The sequence below is a fragment of the Podarcis melisellensis genome, assembly GCF_964234715.1.
Source record: "Podarcis melisellensis genome assembly, chromosome: 12".
NCBI lineage: Eukaryota > Metazoa > Chordata > Lepidosauria > Squamata > Lacertidae > Podarcis > Podarcis melisellensis.
This window is the reverse complement of record NC_138544.1, coordinates 9,993,425-10,008,393: the sequence shown is the minus strand read 5'-3', so window position 1 is coordinate 10,008,393 and position 14,969 is coordinate 9,993,425. Positions and strand designations below refer to the sequence as shown.

General features: G+C 42.5%; 1 protein-coding gene across 14 annotated transcripts in view; it reads left to right on the top strand.

Annotated features, from left to right (window-relative positions):
* The window catches only part of ARPP21 (cAMP regulated phosphoprotein 21), a 237,674-nt gene that overhangs the window by 71,913 nt on the left and 150,792 nt on the right, over nucleotides 1-14,969 (top strand). For 2 of the 14 annotated variants that reach the window (XM_081931039.1, XM_081931038.1), the window contains exon 1: nucleotides 1,585-1,936. The exons of 2 other annotated variants lie outside the window; for them this stretch is intronic. The gene's annotated coding sequence lies outside the window, so the exon portion shown is untranslated. Of the gene's footprint in view, nucleotides 1-100; nucleotides 186-1,581; nucleotides 1,937-2,070; nucleotides 2,179-2,341; nucleotides 2,576-2,622; nucleotides 2,750-3,600; nucleotides 3,795-8,368; nucleotides 8,462-14,969 lie in introns of those variants that run through there. 10 more of the 14 variants (XM_081931050.1, XM_081931042.1, XM_081931043.1 and 7 more) reach the window with 10 other exon arrangements.

Sequence of the window (14,969 nt, the reverse complement as noted above, 5' to 3'; positions counted from 1 at the left end):
GGATTTATTCAGCTGGGCAAATAAGTGGTGCATCAGCAAGATGAGCGCCAATTATCACATTTTCATATTGTGTGTCAGGTTTGCACACAGCAACATGCTTAGAAGAAACAGGACTGAAGCCAGGTACTGAGACGATGGAGGGATGGAAGGACTGATGATGAGACTGCCAGTCGAAAACTTCAAAAGTAAGGGAATACTGAGGAGCTGCAATATTTGTTGCCTCTTCGGGATCTGTGGATTTGGAATATTTCAAAACAAGACATGCTCAGTCAGTGGCGTAGCGTGGGTTGTCAGCACCCGGGGCAAGGCAAGTAATTTGCGCCCCCTAACCCGTGGATTTGCACCCCCTAACCCATGGATTTGTGCCCCCTAACCCCCAGATCTTGCGCCCGGTGCGGCCGGCCCCCTCTGCACCCCCACGCTACGCCACTGTGCTCAGTCCATCCTGCTCAGATTCTCTGCCTTGTATTTGCATTATGAAGGGTTCAGCCCTTCACACACACACACACACACACACACACACACAGAGAGAGAGAGAGAGAGAGAGAGAGAGAGAGAGAGAGAGAGAGAGAGAGATTCATGCAAACATGTGCACCCACCCACATCTTGCATCTCTAGGGTGGCCAGGTGATTTTCACCGCCCCCCCAAGCCATAAGTCCTGTGGGACTCCAGTGTTTAGATCTATGGGCTGCTATGCAAGCTCTGCCAAAATAAAGAGCATCCGTTTGAAAACAGGGCACACAATGTAAATTATTCCCCAAATGAACCTTTGGCGGGGGGGGGGGGAGAGGCTTCATACAGAATCTCCCCCACAACCCTGCTGCAAACTTAACTGCTGAGGTAAAGCAAAACCCTGTGGCGGTGTTGTAAAATACATAACAACAACTCTACGTTTGAATGGTTGGGGGCATATTTGGGGGCTGGAGAAAAAACGGCCAGAGATTAATGAAGCTTCTCCTTATTAGCGCTGTTCGTGTGCTTTTGTGTCTCACAGCTACAGGCTGAGGATGGGCGGGCGCGAGAGCATGAGGGGGGGGGGCATGGCGAATGGATGACACAACGTGCCGGCAAACACACACACACACACACCACACACACACACACACATTTATGAGGCAGCCCGTCTCTGCTCGTGGAGTTAGGGAGCAGGAGGGGAGAGGCCAGCAGGCAGCCGCCGCCGCCCCGTGATAAAGGCGGCGGCGGCAGAGGCAGCAGCTCTCCCGCTGCCGCCGCCGCCGCCGGCAGAATGAGCGGGAGCGCGAGAGGCGCTAAGAGGCGAGCCGGCGAGGAGGGCGAGCGCCTGGCACGTTGTCTCCGGTGGGCCGCGTGGGCGGGGAGAGGCGAGGCTGAGGGGGAAGGAGAAGAAGAGGAAGGAGAAGGGGAGGCAGCAGCAGCAGCAGCCAGTGCTAGTTGAACGGAGGGGACGACGGGGCGGAGGACGGCGAGGAGCCCGCCAGCCGCCGAAGGGTTGGGCCACAGGCTGAGGCAGCGCGCGAGGGGAGGGGTGGGAGACGGGCAGAAATAGAGGCGGCCGACGCGGCGGGAGGAGAAAGGACGGGATTCGTGAGGGGGAAGGCAGGCAGGCGGGCGGCTCAGTCTGAGGGGAAGGGGAACGGAGGCAGAGCGGCGGGAGAAGGCGGGCGGCGCGGCGGGGCGTGAGGGAGCCGAGCGGCCGAGACAATAAAGGCGAAGTTCCGAGGGGAGGCGGAAGGGGCGCGGGGCGTGGAGGAGCCATGAAGCCGGGGGAGTGAGGGAGGGAGGGAGGGAGGGAGTGAGGCGAGCGGAGGACTCGCCGCCCCGGGAGCCAGAGTGTGAGGAAGAGGAGGAGGAGGAGGAGCAGACCATGCCTTCCAGGAAAGCAGGCGCTGCGCTGTAGCGGCGCCCTGCCCTGCAGCCCCAAACTCCGCCAAGAAGCCGGTGCCGTGTCCATTGCAGGTAAACGCCAAGCGACCTCCCCCTCCCCGCTAAGCACCCCCCTCCCCGCCTACGTGGGGACGCGTGCGCGCGTGTCTTCGTTGCCTTCGCACCCGCCTCTTGTCTGGCTTGTCCCGAAGTCTCTCTCGCGCGTCCGCGATCGATCAGCGCGGGCAGGCAGGGTGGGTCTAGCGCGCGGCCAGATGGTTGTGTGAAGCTCCTGACGCGTGTCTTTCCCGTGCTCGCTTTCGGAGGGATCCGAGGTTTGTAGCGAATGGTGCTCGGGCTGAGCATTTGTAGGGAGCTCTTCTGCCCAGGTCGACACGAGGTTCCTGAAGATGCCTTTTTCCACGCGGGGGGGGGGCTCGTGGGTGGTGGGGTGTCGACACCAACCTTGTATCTGTTATGCGTGTGTTTTGGAAAGGTGGGCTGGGTTTCCCGGGGAGAATAAATACAGGCAGGCGCTGAGAAAGTTTCCCCACTGAGCCCCGATCCTCTCTACGTGCCCCCGCAGACACGCGTCTCGCGTGTTGTTATGAACGTGCTGCTTCATCTCTCCCTTTCCACTTGCGCAGTAAATAACAGATGGCGGATAATTTGGGAGCGAGGTTGGAAGTGACTGGCAGAATTGCTAGCGATGGGGAAATCGCACAGGTTTGGGTAGGTGGCTTGAAATCTGTTGGAAGCATCGCTTCCCTGATCAGATTCAGGACGCGTTGGCTTCTCAAAATGACAGCTCAAGATCTCCCACCCTCACGCCAGAGATTAGATCCCAGATGATAGGAAAACTTCAGAAAAGATGCTTTGATTTGACCATGGAGTTGGAGAAGCATGGTAATTTCAGCTGTCTTTTGCCATTATGATTATCGGAATATTTCCTTAGCACCAGTGGTTTCCAGATAGTGTGTAAAGGGGGGGGGGGAGAAAATAAAGCATAAAACTTTCTTAAAATTGTCAGAAAGATAGTAAAGCATCTTGTATTGTTTTCAGGTATTCCTAATGCTTAGCTCCTGTGTTTTGATTTGGTAGAAAGTAGTACATTTGGGTTAGCATCCATATGATGTCATGGAAGAAATAGCTTTGCAGCTTGCTGTGTCTCATTTAAGTATCTGAAATTAAAACTCTGCTGTGTTCATTGCTTGCAGTTACTTCATTGCTATTATGTTACACTTTTATCTGAACATTTGTATCCACCAGATGCTTTGTTTTCTTGGGGATAAACAAAGCATGGGTTCATTGCACCATTCTTCTGTTCCACAACCAGGTTTATGTTCAGAACAACTTTTTCTTCTTCTTCTTTGTGAAAAGTACCATTTCATCCAGAACTCTGTGAGCCAGAACCGTTTTACTGAACTGTATGCTTTCTCCTTTTTTACTGCTGTGTTTAAATCCATCAGTGTTACAATTGTCCATATTGTGTAAGGCAACAAGAGAACTATATTGTTTTATGACTAACTGGATTGGCTTGTCTGTTGTGCTGTACATTAAAAAAAAACTTTAAAATTTTATGTTGCTTTAAGTATAAGAATGGTAAAATTTGTGTTGTCTGTTTGTTTTGCTTTTCTATCTGCATTGCTTAAAAATTTAACCGAATACTGTTCTTAAGTGAGTTCATCATGGATTGAGGCAAGCTGCAATGTGCAATTAAGGCTTGCAAATAACTAATCTTACATTGACTTTGCTCTCAGTTTCCAACTGAGCCTGGTTACCTTGAGAACTGTAGCCTTAGCGTCGTTAGAGCATTGGGAGTTTGGGTGTGTTCTATTTGTAACACTACTTAATGAAGAAGCATCTCACTCTGCTATAGAGAAGCATAATGGACGAGGAGAGCAATGATTGGCTATGGCTACTGGGGGAAAAAAAGAAAAAGATTGCAAAGGTAAAAGCGGTCTGCGGGTTGTGGTGAATCATCATTCCCAATTACATTTCTGTTATTATGCTAGGCAGTATTAAGACAGTATATTTTTAACAAATATTTTCTGTGCTTGGGGAGAGTGTGCGGGATAACTTAAATGAAAGATATTTTGAAGTTGTAATGGAAAGTTGTTGCTCCATCTGGGTTATTTTATGTTGTACAAACATATATTAACACTGTTTCCCCCCCCCCCCAAATTTTGCTAACAAATATTTTCTGGAATAGCAATGTTAAATAATTTTGATAATATAGACAATTCTATATGTGTCAATTGCACTATCATGCTATGATTGTGTAAGACTTTGAAGTTTATTCAATTTCTGTCATTCATAATCATTGCTTCTGGTATTCGCAGAAGGTATCAGCGGCAAACCTCTGATGGTATTTATGGATTAAACAAAATGCAAATTGTAAATTTGCATGGAGGGTCAACATAATGACATGTGTGCACATTGGTAGAGTATCATTTCATAAATCTGATGCATGCATCTGAAGTATTTTCAGAAGTTCTGCCTGTTGTATAAATAGCTAGTCTGTTTCATGTCAAAACATTTTTGTTCTGTATTCTCTACCTAAAGTATAATAAATGTTTATTCTACATAATGTTTAACATTTCAGCACTGTGAACCAGTGCTAATGTGCATCTTAATTTGTGTGTGTGTTATCCTTGTTGACTAAATCTGGCTTAAGTGACATAAATAAGCGTTACCTGTCTAAATCAAGTTTCGAAGTCTGCTGGGTGTTTATTTGAAATAAAGTGTTAGCTAATTAAATGGGGCTTACTCCTTATATGTGATAGTAACTCAGCCTTCTGCAATATGAAGGCTTGTGAGCGTGTGTGTGTGCTCACAATAATATTAGTGTTTGTACATTACAGGGCAGTCCTAAACCTTGGGTATCTGCAGATATGATTCAGGTGAAAGGATATAAAACGGATCAGAAAATTGTATATGGAAGAGGTATTGGGATTTGACTGGGCAATTCCAGAGTAGCCAACTGGGATAAATAATTACTCGTCTCAGATCATCAAACAATTACATTGTTTTCAGATAACGCATTAACACTTCTCCATTTGCACAGGCATAAGGATGTATCCATTTTTGGAGGACTGGATACTTTATGCAGTATTTACTATAAATTGTGTAGAGAATGAGTTTTAGATCTTTTAAACTATCAACCATGATTGTCAAGGAGAAAGAAGCTACCATATATTGTTCTTACCCATCCCTTCCAAAATGGGCAGTTATGCTAAAAGGAAGGAGACAGGTCCTTGTGTTAATTGGGGACAATGAGAACAGCTTAGTTAATATAAAAGGAGAAGGGTGTCTGTCATAGTTCTAGAATGTGACCTGAACAGTCTAGGTTTGGAAATTTGCTAAGGGCATCAAAGTGTCAGAAAATGCCATAAAGTCTAGGAGCTAACAATATGTGACAAGGTTATCTGACTTTGCAATAGGTTAGTTGTCACATTTTATGCACACCAAGCTCCACAACAATGGACAAAAAAAATCTACTTAAACAATCTGAAATGTAATTTTGGCAGTTTTTTTTTCATTGGATCAAGAACTGATCTTTCTGGGAGTTTGCTAAAAGAGTGAAATGTCCCTTGAATATCAGTAAGTCTAGATAGGGAACACAAATTGATTTCCCCCCTTTTCTTACTAATATTCAGACATATTTTTCATTGTTTTAGATTGGAACTATGGGTTTAAGAGGAATCCTGTTTGGACTTACTTTTCAGAGGAAGAGCACAATTCAATAATTTTTTTGCCTGACATTATGCCCTAAGAGTAGATGATCTGGACTATAGATGGTTTCTGTCCCATGTAAGAACAGATTGAGTGGTCTTGCAGGATCAAATCAAAACCCTTCTAGTCCAATATTCTCTTTCTAATAGTGGCCAGCCAGATATTTCAGGAACCAAAGCAGGGTATGAAAGTGATAGCCATGTCCTGTAGTTTTCTTCCACATTTATGTGTGCAAAATTACACTGCTTCTGAACATGGAGTTGCCATTTAACTACCATGGCTTATATAGATGCTATTAGCATGAAATATTTTAAGATACGATGAGCTTGGAAATCTATGAGCCACTTCACTGAAAGCAGGAGATTGGTCAGTCTGTCTCCTTGGTGTGTGGACTATTTTTTTTTATTAAAAATATTAAATATGAAACTGTAAAGATGTGATATGGGAAATATATGCTCTAGGAAGCTGAGACTGGCCAGTTCTCTACCAAACAGCACAGCAAATGGTAAACCTCAGTACCAACAGATCTGTCCCACTGTTTATAATTACTTGGACTCTGTTGAGCCACATCTGCCTTGGGCCAAGTGATATTGTTTACACTGTTCATAGTGCAAGACATAGTGAAGTGAGAATAAGAGTGGCATAATATAGCAAGACTGCTTTCTGAAGGGATAACCTAAGCATCTTGGAGTGGGAACATTTCCAGCCAAATATGTTTTTTAAATGATAATTTTGATTACTTTATAGGATAATATTCTGAATGATTAGAAAGAACTGCATTACCAAAAATAATCTCTTACAGAGGATTGCATTCATGTAAAGCAGTTTTTTTTGGGGGGAAGGAATCACTAAAGTTTAACTACAGTGATTAGAATACTGTGAACTTTTTTCTCTCTCAGTCTGAACATAGTGTTTCATGCAAAAATTCTGTGATGGCATCATTTCAACTGTCATAGCCATCTAAAGAATGCATACAAAATGATAACTGCAAAAGAAACCTTAATGTTTTAGAAGCATTTACATTATTTCCACATTAGGCACTTTTAATTTCCCCTAAGATGTCTTCAGTGTGAATCATTGCCATGATGTAAGTACACTTTTCCAGTGCTGTGCAAGAGATGCCTGAGTATTATGGTTTTGTATATGGATGGTTGAAATTGTATTTTGAGTATATCAGCACCCAAAAGGATGTAAACACAAGTATGGTCTCTTCCAATAAGACTTGATTTACTTTGGATCACACCCTGGTTTTTATTGTTTAAAAAACAATGGTCTCTTGTTTTAAGAAGGCAAATAAACATATAAACAGTTTGTCCAAATGTGAGAGATATTCTATTTTAAATAGCTGGCCTCGAGACAGGTAATTTGACATAATCCTAAGCAGTATTTAGTGGAGATATTGCATTAATATTTGGACTCATCCTTTCTCTCTCTTTTTTGGAATTTTGGCAATTACCTCTTTAAATATAAACCCCATGTGAATCAAGATGAAAATAAGGCATCAAGAACCCTTTTTTTCTTTTAGTTTATTCATCGTTCTTGATCATGTATTCTTTAAAATCTGTGTATAAAGATTATAATTTTTTCTTCTCGTCAATATAACTCAATATTACTTGTGCTTCAAGCGAAATACACTTCTTTTGAAAAACAAATATTAATTTGTTTTTCTCATGATTTTCATATTTTGCTTGGAGCACAAGCGAATTATGCCAACACAATAAAGAACAATGCAGCTAAGCACTATACCAAAACTGCATTGACTAAGGAAGTTCACATCTTTGGCATGGTAAAAGGAATATGTTGTCCATGAATTGGACACAGTTATCTGCAGAGGAGCACCTCCCTTCACTTCCTTTCTCAAAAATGAGTCACAGGTGTTTTTATTTTTTATTTTTAAAGGAGGCAATAGAAAAGCTTTACATTTTGCTTGTTAATATGCTTCCATTTTAGCCTGTTGCCCACAAATTAGCTGCAGGTACATTATAATCATTTCATAAATATTACATCTGCAGTAGAATGGAAAGTCTTATTAGGCCACTGCCTTTTTCTAAACTAAGGCTTTTGGAACTTGGGAGCCTAATGAGCAAACTTAAATGGTCATTTGGGAAAGCTTCCAAAACACAAAAGGATCACTTAGGAGGGTTTTTTGGTCTCTGTCTCGATTCTCCTCATTGCAAAGAAATGAGCACAACAAAATCGTGCAGCTCGTCTCTGCCTTCCAGGTTACACAACACGGCTGCATCTGGTGTTTGTGCCAAACATTAACCCCCAAAGCCAGATAACTTCTTCTAGTCTCAGCTAATATTGGAGATTTCCTTACTGCATAAGGAAAAAGAGTAACCGACAAAATGCCATCATTTTAAAGAAAATTTCTTAGGATCATAGAAGGTGACCTTATATCAAGTCAGATCAGGAGATAGCAGGGACTGAATTTGGGACCTTTTTCATGCAAAACATATGCCTTACCCGTGAGTTACAGTGTGTTCCTTTCCTAGAAAGGACCGATCACCATGCCTCTAGTGCAGGCATCCCCCATCTTGGCCCTCCAGATGTTTTGGGACTACAGCTCCCATCACCCCTTGCTAACAGGACCAGTGGTCAGGGATGATGGGAATTGTAGTCCCAAAACATCTGGAGGGCCGAGTTTGGGGGTGCCTGCTCTAGTGCTTGGCCCCTTTTCTCTCTCCTTTGGTTTGCTGCCTTCTACTTCTGTTGATCTTCTACTTTTCTTTCTTTTTCTCTCTGGTTCCCAGGTGCTTTTGGGGTAACAAAGAGGTAGTACCCATATGCAGAACAGGTTTCCTTGCACCTAGCAACTTAATCAGAATCCTGGCTCAGTAGCGTGCACCCTGATTCCTTTGAGAGGTTCCAGCATGTGGTTCGGTATGCTGAGTCTATACTTCCTACCTAGTCTTATTGTACCTGCAATCTTCCTCATATGAAGATGTATTTGTCTTTAAAATATGTCTATGGATTGTATCCGATTGTGTCCCTCCACTGATGGAGAACTCTTTGATCCAGTGGAGAATTTGATGAGCCAAAAGGGTGTGTGTAGAAATTATGGAATTATGGAAATTCCACAATTCCCACCTCCCACACTGTACAGAAGAGTCTCCCAATCCCCTTGAACATATTTGGGATGGGCGTAGGAAGCTGCAGAGGGAAGGGGGATTCAGGGAAAATAGCCCCCTTTCCACTAACTCTGCTGGATCAAAGAACCTTTTAGAGGAATACAGCTTTAATACAATCCTTTAAATCTATTTCCCACCTAAAAAAAAATCTATCACTGTTCATAATTATTTATGTTTTGGACTTAGCAAGTGAAACTTTAGTTAAAGTTGACCTTTAGCTTGGCTTCTAGCAAAACCTACATTAAATCTTCTCATAATCTAATTCTTAAATAAGTTCAGCAAAAAATGGGCAGTGGAGAATGAGGTGCTTGTTTGGTGAAATCTACATTTTACGTGCCAGCAGGTGCTATGGCCTTTACACTTTGAAAAATAAGTGGTTGAGATCAGCTACCTCATTTAGACCACCTCAGTCTTAATGCTGTCTGATAATGGGTTGACCTGCAGATTGGACACATGTTGAATAAATCATTCTGTGGACTGAGCTGTCTGCAGCTAAGGAATGTGGCTAAAGGTGTAATTTCAATCACGAAAAGTTATTTGATCCATCAAAGGCTTCTGTGAATGAAAGGAGGGAGGCATTCCCCCTTTCCCATTAAGCCCCTCCCCATGCCATGCGGCCCCTCCCCCTGATCTACTATACCAGAGGAACCCCCAACTTCCCAGGACAGATTTTGGGAAAGGACACAGGGAAGGGAAACTGGTGAAAATCACCTCCCTTCTTCTGTGCACTATCGGCTATAACGCTTGGTCATATGGTGACTGCCACTCAGATGCTACCACTCTGTGGGAGGGGTGGGGGTGGGGAATTGAAATTTGAAATTTACAGGATGCATTTTTACGAGGCTATCAATCTGTTAGGTTTTAAGAGGAATGGCTTAGTAAGAGTGATTTTTTTTTTTGGCAATTTCCCCTGGAAGAAAAATATACTTGCCTCACTCATTAAAACAGAATGTTTGAGCCGCTAGATGTGTTTTTATGTGACATTTAAGGGAAACAATCCAAAGCCTGAAATTCAGGCAACTCCCCACTTACGTGCTTTCTACTTAATGCATGACCAGAAATGTGTGAAAGACCAGCTATTAAGAAATGCTGGAAGCCTGGTTTGTAGGAACAGGATATCTCCCCTCTCTGCCCCAACTTCAGCCACTTGGAAAAGGGGAGCAGGTATGCCAATCTGCCTTGGCAAACACATCTTCCTGTGGAGGCATGCTTCAATGGAGGCTGGGAAGGGCTTTGATCTGCTGTGGAAGGAGACAGAACTAAAGGCAGCCGCGACTGAACAGGAGCCTGAACAGAAGGGTGTTGTTTTCTCACCTAGAACCAGTCATCCTGAGAGTGTGCATTTTAAGACTAGGGACTATTTCATGCTTAGTTGTTCTTCACTTCAAGTTGCATCAAGCAGTGACTTGCATGTGTGACCAAGTCTGCAATCCTGTTCTCACTTTTTTGGGAGTCTGTTCATGTAAACCAGGACTGGTCTACCAGTGGCGTAGCGTGGGTTGTCAGCACCCGGGGCAAGGCAAGTAATTTGCACCCCCTAACCCGTGGATTTGCGCCCCCTAACCCCCAGATGTTGCGCCCGGTGCAGCCGGCCCCCCTCTGCACCCCCCACGCTACGCCACTGTGTCCAACTGGTTGATGGTGATGTACTGGTCGATCGCGGGATGTCCCTGGTCGATCCTGGTTGATCGCACAATGGTGATTGATTGACCAAAAAAGTAAAGGTCAACAACTCCGGTCACCCTCCCCCCCAAAAGCTGAACAACTCTGGTCAATCCAATGGGTAGATCACTGCCAGTTTGTTTATAGTGGGAGTAGATCGCAGTCTCTTGGAAGTTTGACACCCCTGATGTAAACCAGTCACCAAATGCCACGGACAGATATTTCATTCATACATCAAACTCTATATGTCTCATTTCAACCAAACACAGCCTTCAACGTGTGGCATACAACAATAATAAAGTCACATTGTAAAACAATATAATACAGTCAATTGATAACAATAAAATACAATTAAAAACATGTTGTTGTTTTTAAAAAATGGTAACTGTCAAGAGCAACAAAGAGCTGGAATGCAGCACACCCCAAGAACATACACAAGCTTTCTTGAGAGCTTGTTCCATGAGGATATCAGAGAAATAAGTGAAAATACTCTATCTGCGTTGAGGAGAACTTCACTTCTGACACTAGGCACACCTGAAAGAATTGTTCTCCAGAACACATCCCAAGGGGAATGTTATATGGGAGAAACATTTTCCTATGATATTCTTGTCATGGGCTTTTTTATGTAGAATCCAGTATCTTGGACCTAGTAGAGAAAAACCATGAATACAATGCAGTGCTCCTTAGTTGACTTGCTTTAAACCCTCAACTTAGCACTGAAATGATGTCAAATCAAGCTATGTATGTTTATGTGCATGTGCGCCAGCAGGGGCACATTTAGGGAAGGGAGATATATTGGAGCACATGTGATTATTTGGGGAACATGCCTATATTCCTGGCCAACGTACTGATTGCTTAGTGACTTTTGTTATAAATGATGAAACAGATCTATTCAGTAGGTATGAACATTGACCCTTGTTGAGAACATTGCTGTAGTTATGGGATATAAAGAAGTTGCCCTCCCCTTTAATATTGTTGATCTCTAAAACTAGGACTTTCCTGCACTGCAGGAGGTTGGATTAAATGACCCTTGGGATCCCCTCGACTACAGTTATATAATCCCATGACTTCAGATTTTGCTGAGAATCTTACTACTCTTAAAACATTTTATACTCCTGGAATATGAAATGATACCCATGATCACAGGAAAGAGGAAGCATATAGAAGATACTGGATTATGCAATGTTGTAACGTGTTTATATGCACATCGATTTACTGCAGCAACAGTTCCCATCAGGGATTGCTCCCAAAGAGAAATGGGACCGAAACCTTTTCCTCAGGGAGCTGGTTTAGAAGAGAAGGCGAGCACAACTTATCAAGATGTGCTTATTTATGACTCACAAAGTATTATATTTAATTCAACTTTACAATGCAATTTAACCAAAATATTGATGCTGTGGCTGTAACCTATGCAGTTTGCATATCTTTGGCCCATAATGTCTGATCCATTACTAGCTCTGCTGAAGTAAAAATTGGAATCTGACAAATCTGCTAACTTCCAAAGCATCAGTTCTGAACATAAACATATATATATATATAATGATATATAATATCACTTCAAAATTACAAATCTACATCTGATTATATAAATTCATTTCAGTTCTACAATCTATCCTGCAAAACAGGAGGCATAGTATGTTGCAGTCTTATATCCCTTTCAGTTTCAGATTTCTTGATGCGTTTGTTACCTCTTCATTTTAATGCAGAAATGAATGAATGAGTGCAAACAACAATAAAAAACACATGGCACACATGTTCATTTATATGTAATTTCAAGATGAAAGGCAAATGTATTTACTTTTACATGGCCTTGATCTAACCGTATGTAATTTCCTGAACACAATCTGAATTTTCTTCAACAATTTTGTAAGCCCCCCGCCCCATATTCTAAGTGGGGGCTTTTTTGAGAAAAGGTTAAGTCTTAGTAGGATACAGCAAGATCATACAAAACTAGCCATCTCTAATTACAATTCATATTGATAGATATTTTAATAGCCCAGGAGGAGTGCTGCAGTATGATTGACTTCCATTGACACAGGATTTTAACAAGGACAAATTGAAAAGGAATGCTAACATTTAATTTCTGATGTAGATTAATAGGAGATATTTTCTAATGTGAATTGTAACTTACAGCATCAGTGCCTCCAAGATCTAAGAAAGTTCTTGCTATATTTGGAGCTATAGGAAATATGTACATGGAAGGATTTCTGTTCAAATGAATATGTAGTGTAAGACAGGATAGGAAACAGGAAAGATATCCTCCTTCTGAACATAAGGAAGGAAGGAAGGATCAAAACTGTGAAAACTGAAACCAGATTCTTTGCAGATGTTGCATTTTTTGACATAATGAGCTGTCCCGACCCCCTTAATAGCTAGTCTGTAACTTTAAATGTCCTCAGACATGGAGAATTAGAGACCTATATTCAATTTATCTTCTCTGTATATGTGTTGGGAATGATATATAGATCATATGGGTGACTTTTGGCTTAGAGGCATTGCCAAATACTAGCGGTAAAGGCATGTGAAAATTCAGCAGGGTGTATGAAGGAGCATACAGGTGGATCAATTTGCCTCACTGTGGCAAGCAGGTGTTCAGAGTTTGTAGGATAGGCTAAGAGGGTTCAAGTATAGGCAGGTGTGCAAGGGGTGAGAGTAGAGATCTTGTGGGAGAAACAAAGGTGGTACAAGAAGGCAGTTTTCTACCAAAGCTGAAAGAAGATAAACTGCTGGTAGAGACGATGTGACCCCAAATAGAAAAGGTGAGTGAAAAGGCAAGGCTAAATTGCAGCAAATTGGAGGCATGTTGTTTCCCACGTACATGGAGCAAGCATTCAGACATAAAACCAAGTCACAAACTGTGGTTTGTTTAGGCATGCAACTCGGAGCACTCCTGCCTTCCTCTTCCTTCAGTCAAACAGGTAAAAAAGGTTCAGAGCAGCTAGCTTAGTGTTATATCCGAACCAGCACTCATGGTTTGTTTCTCCCAGACAAACCATGGTCAGTAAATCAAAAACTAAACTTAGATTCAGACTATGGTTCAGAAAGAAACAAACGGGCTGTCAATTAAGATGTAACACTAAGCCAGCCATTCCTAGGTTTGTTTCTGTGCTTGGCTAAGGGAAACGTGAAGTTTGAGAGCTTGAACATCATGCACCACCATCTAGCTTGTGCACAGTATCATTAAGCAAACCATACATTTTGGCTTAGCATGACATTTGATCACTGCCAAACCTCAAGCTGGCATGAGGTTCGTCTAGAACTTGGGGATAGGTTGAAAGATGGAGATATACGAAGCCTACTGGAGAAAGGTCATCAGTGTGAATCTGCAGGAAGAGAGATGCCTGCTTTAAAGATGCAAAAGACATTCTACTTTCCTTTCACTTCTAGGAGGACCATCCAGCACAAAGGCACATAGTTAATTGCTGTTCTTGACCCTTAAAAAAACAACGGAAAATGTAGCCGTTTATTTGGACCTCAATGACTACCTGGGCTTCAAGGCTCGTACCCTGGCTTTATTATTGCCAGCAATAGTTTACATTTCTGCAGAACACTTGAAAGTTAATTAGATTTCATCCAGCTGGCAGTGGTCTTGACCCTGTTGACATGAACAGGACATTTTCCCAGCATTCCTATTTCTGCCACCAATACATTAATCTTATCTAGGCATAGGTAAACTCAGCCCTCCAGATGTTTTGGGAATACCATTCCCACCATCACTAGCTAACAGGACCAATGTTCAGGGATGATGGGAATTGTAGTCCCCAAATATCCGGAGGGTCGAGTTTGCCTATGCCTGATCTTATCATTATCCTTCTGCACCTCTCCCCATTTTAAAAGGTTTGTTATTGTAGAATCCAAGAAGTCCTTGTCAGATAAGGCTCCTCCTCCTACGTAAGGATCCAACTCCTACATAAAAACCCTTAAGGGAAGCTGATACTATTAAAATTCCACTGTGTGTGTGCATTTTCAGATGCATCTAAATTTCCCATTTGCATGCCCTATTGTAGGAGGAAATGAAATAAAACAAGTCTAAAGCCATTTCCCCCTCCAGTGTCTCATTGCTGGGTGGCAGCTAGATTATGGCCGATATGCAAAGTGTGCAGAACTCCAGTAGTTTTTGTAAAGCAAAGTTGCATTTCAAAAGCCTACGAAGTCTGAATGATGGATCTACTAACATGTACAGTTCAGTGAGAAAAGGAGGACATAATCTAAAGCTGAGGATGTGTTGGTAAGTGCCCTAGACATGTGGTGTTTAATAAGCTGAAGTCAATTTGAAGCAGGATTTTAAAAATGTGTCAACTCATGCAGTCAATAGAATATCAAAGAGAGTGTCTGGCCACTTAATTGACATAATGATCTTGACAAGTGTTAACTGCAGCGCCCCTTGTCAGCTTACTGAGTCTGTTAACTTGCGAAGACTTGCGTGCCTTAACATCCATTTGTTTGCTCTTAAATAAAAGATAATAGCTGTCTGCAGGAGCCATTATTCATAAAGTTCTTGCCTGTCTCTTATTCTGTATGATTTAAAATAGTCTAGAAGTGGCAGAATGCAACAACAATTTGTATGTGGGAATGATAAAGGGCTTTCTGCTGGAATT